The sequence below is a fragment of the Oncorhynchus keta genome, chromosome 1, assembly GCF_023373465.1.
Source record: "Oncorhynchus keta strain PuntledgeMale-10-30-2019 chromosome 1, Oket_V2, whole genome shotgun sequence".
NCBI classification, from domain to species: domain Eukaryota; kingdom Metazoa; phylum Chordata; class Actinopteri; order Salmoniformes; family Salmonidae; genus Oncorhynchus; species Oncorhynchus keta.
Window position 1 is genome coordinate 98,521,418 of NC_068421.1, and position 4,091 is coordinate 98,525,508.

Here is a 4,091-nt window from a genome sequence, read left to right on the forward strand (position 1 = left end):
AGCGACTTACAAATTGGTGCATTCACCTTATGACATCCAGTGGAACAGCCACTTTACAATAGTGCATCTAAATTTTTTAAGGGGGGTGAGAAGGATTACTTTATCCTATCCTAGGTATTCCTTAAAGAGGTGGGGTTTCAGGTGTCTCCGGAAGGTGGTGATTGACTCCGCTGTCCTGGCGTCGTGAGGGAGTGTGTTCCACCATTGGGGAGCCAGAGCAGCGAACAGTTTTGACTGGGCTGAGCGGGAACTGTACTTCCTCAGTGGTAGGGAGGCGAGCAGGCCAGAGGTGGATGAACGCAGTGCCCTTGTTTGGGTGTAGGGCCTGATCAGAGCCTGGAGGTACTGAGGTGCCGTTCCCCTCACAGCTCCGTAGGCAAGCACCATGGTCTTGTAGCGGATGCGAGCTTCAACTGGAAGCCAGTAGAGAGAGCGGAGGAGCGGGGTGACGTGAGAGAACTTGGGAAGGTTGAACACCAGACGGGCTGCGGCGTTCTGGATGAGTTGTAGGGGTTTAATGGCACAGGCAGGGAGCCCAGCCAACAGCGAGTTGCAGTAATCCAGACGGGAGATGACAAGTGCCTGGATTAGGACCTGCGCCGCTTCCTGTGTGAGGCAGGGTCGTACTCTGCGGATGTTGTAGAGCATGAACCTACAGGAACGGGCCACCGCCTGTAGTTATGGGGCAGTTACGGTTGTTGGGGGGCAGTTAAGGTTGTTGGGGGGCAGTTAAGGGGCAGTTAAGGTTGTTGGGGGGCAGTTACGGTTGTTGGGGGCAGTTAAGGGGCAGTTAAGGTTGTTGGTGGGCAGTTAAGGGGCAGTTACGGTTGTTGGGGGCAGTTACGGTTGTTGGGGGAAGTTAAGGTTGTTGGGGGCAGTTATGGGGCAGTTAGGGTTGTTGGGGGGCAGTTAAGGTTGTTGAGGGGCAGTTAAGGTTGTTGAGGGGCAGTTAAGGTTGTTATGGGGCAGTTACGGTTGTTGGGGGGCAATTAAGGTTGTTGGGTGGCAGTTAAGGTTGTTGGGGGGCAGTTAAGGTTGTTGGGGGGCAGTTAAGGTTGTTGGGGGGCAGTTAAGGTTGTTGAGGGGCAGTTAAGGTTGTTGAGGGGCAGTTAAGGTTGTTGGGGGGCAGTTAAGGTTGTTGGGGGGCAGTTAAGGTTGTTGGGGTTAGTTAAGGTTGTTGAGGGCAGTTAAGGTTGTTGAGGGGCAGTTAAGGTTGTTGAGGGGCAGTTAAGGTTGTTGAGGGGCAGTTAAGGTTGTTGGGGGGCAGTTAAGGGTGTTGAGGGGCAGTTAAGTTTGTTGAGGGGCAGTTACGGTTGTTGGGGGGCAGTTAAGGTTGTTGAGGGGCAGTTAAGGTTGTTGAAGGGCAGTTAAGGTTGTTGAGGGGCAGTTATGGTTGTTGAGGGGTAGTTAAGGTTGTTTGAGAGGCAGTTACAGTTGTTGGAGGGTAGTAATGGTTGTTTGGGGGGTAGTAACGGTTGTTTGGGGGGTAGTAATGGTTGTTGGTGGGTAGTAACGGTTGTTTGGGGGGTAGTAATGGTTGTTGGGGGGTAGTAACAGTTGTTTGGGGGGTAGTAACAGTTGTTGGGGGGTAGTAACAGTTGTTTGGGGGTAGTAAAGGTTGTTGGGGGGTAGTAACAGTTGTTTTGGGGGTAGTAACAGTTGTTGGGGGTAGTAACAGTTGTTGGGGGTAGTAACAGTTGTTGGGGGTAGTAACAGTTGTTGGGGGTAGTAACAGTTGTTGGGGGTAGTACCAGTTGTTTGGGGGTAGTAACGGTTGTTGGGGGCAGTAACAGTTGTTGGGGGTAGTAACAGTTGTTGGGGGGTAGTACCAGTTGTTTGGGGGTAGTAACAGTTGTTTGGGGGTAGTAACAGTTGTTTGGGGGTAGTAACAGTTGTTGGGGGTAGTAACAGTTGTTGGGGGTAGTAATGGTTGTTGGGGGGTAGTAGCAGTTGTTGGGGGTAGTAACAGTTGTTGGGGGTAGTAACAGTTGTTGGGGGGTAGTAATGGTTGTTGGGGGGTAGTAGCAGTTGTTGGGGGGTAGTAACAGTTGTTGGGGGTAGTAATGGTTGTTGGGGGGTAGTAGCAGTTGTTGGGGGTAGTAACAGTTGTTGGGGGTAGTAATGGTTGTTGGGGGCAGTAATGGTTGTTTGGGGGTAGTAGCAGTTGTTGGGGGTAGTAATGGTTGTTTGGGGGGTAGTAAGGGTTGTTTGGGGGGCAGTAACGGTTGTTTGGGGGGGTAGTAAGGGTTGTTTGGGGGGGCAGTAATGGTTGTTTGGGGGGGCAGTAATGGTTGTTTGGAGGCAGTAATGGTTGTTTGGGGGCAGTAATGGTTGTTTGGGGGCAGTAATGGTTGTTTGGGGGGCAGTAATGGTTGTTTGGGGGGCAGTAATGGTTGTTTGGGGGGCAGTAATGGTTGTTTGGGGGCAGTAATGGTTGTTTGGGGGGGCAGTAATGGTTGTTTGGGGGGGCAGTAATGGTTGTTTGGGGGGGCAGTAATGGTTGTTTGGGGGCAGTAATGGTTGTTGGGGGGTAGTAATGGTTGTTGGGGGTAGTAACGGTTGTTTGGGGTTAGTGACAGTTGTTTGGGGGGTAGTAACAGTTGTTGGGGAGTAGTAACGGTTGTTTGGGGGGTAGTAATGGTTGTTTGGGGGGTAGTAAGGGTTGTTTGGGGGGCAGTCAAGGGGAATGATCTTGACACATCTTGCTGCTGTGATGTCACACTGTGGTACTTCGACCAATAGATATGTGAGTTTATCAAAATCGGGTTTGTTCTCAAATTCTTTGTGGATCTGTGTAATCTGAGGGAAATATGTCTCTCTAATATGGTCATACATTGGGCAGGAGGTTAGGAAGTGCAGCTCAGTTTCCACCTCATTTTGTGGGCAGTGAGCACATAGCCTGTGCTATTCTCTCTTGAGAGCCATGTCTGCCTACGGTGGCCTTTCTCAATAGCAAAGCTATGCTCACTGAGTCTGTACATAGTCAAAGCTGTCAGTCACAGTGGTCAGGTATTCTGCCGCTGTGTACTCTCTGTTTAGGGCCAAATAACATTCTAGTTTGCTCTGTTTTTTTTGTTAATTCTTTCCAATGTGTCAAGTCATTATCTTTTTGTTTTCTCATGATTTGGTTGGGTCTAATTGTGCTGCTGTCCTGGGGCTCTGTGGGGTGTGTTTGTGTTTGTGAACAGAGCCCCAGGAACAGCTTGCTTAGGGGACTCTTCTCCAGGTTCATCTCTCTGTAGGTGATGGCTTTGTTATGGAAGGTTTGGGAATCGCTTCCTTTTAGGTGGTTATAGAATTTAACGTCTATTTTCTGGATTTTGATAATTAGTGTGTATCGGCCTAATTCTGCTCTGCATGCATTATTTGGTGTTCTACGTTGTACACGGAGGATATTTTTGCAGAATTCTGCATGCAGTTTCAATTTGGTGTTTGTCCCATTTTGTGAATTCTTGGTTGGTGAGCGGACCCCAGACCTCACAACCATAAAGGGCAATGGGCTCTATGACTGATTCAAGTATTTTTAGCCCAAATCCTAATTGGAATGTGAAATGTTGTTCCTTTTGATGGCATAGAAGGCCCTTCTTGCCTTGTCTCTCAGATCGTTCACAGCTTTGTGGAAGTTACCTGTGGCGCTGATGTTTAGGCCGAGGTATGTATAGTTTTTTGTGTGCTCTAGGGCAACAGTGTCTAGATGGAATTTGTATTTGTGGTCCTGGTGATTGGACCTTTTTTGGAACACCATTATTTTGGTCTTACTGAGATTTACTGTCAGGGCCCAGGTCTGACAGAATCTGTGCCGAAGATCTAGGTGCTGCTGTAGGCCCTCCTTGGTTGGTGACAGAAGTACCTGATCATCAACAAACAGTAGACATTTGACTTCAGATTCTAGTAGGGTGAGGCCGGGTGCTGCAGACTGTTCTAGTGCCCTCACCAATTAGTTGATACAGTATATATGTTGTTAAGCTGCATCCCTGTCTCACCCCACGGCTCTGTGGGAAGAAATGTGTGTGTTTTTTGCCTATTTTAACCGCACACTTGTTGTTTGTGTACATGGATTTTATAATGTTGTGTGTTTTTCCCCCAACATG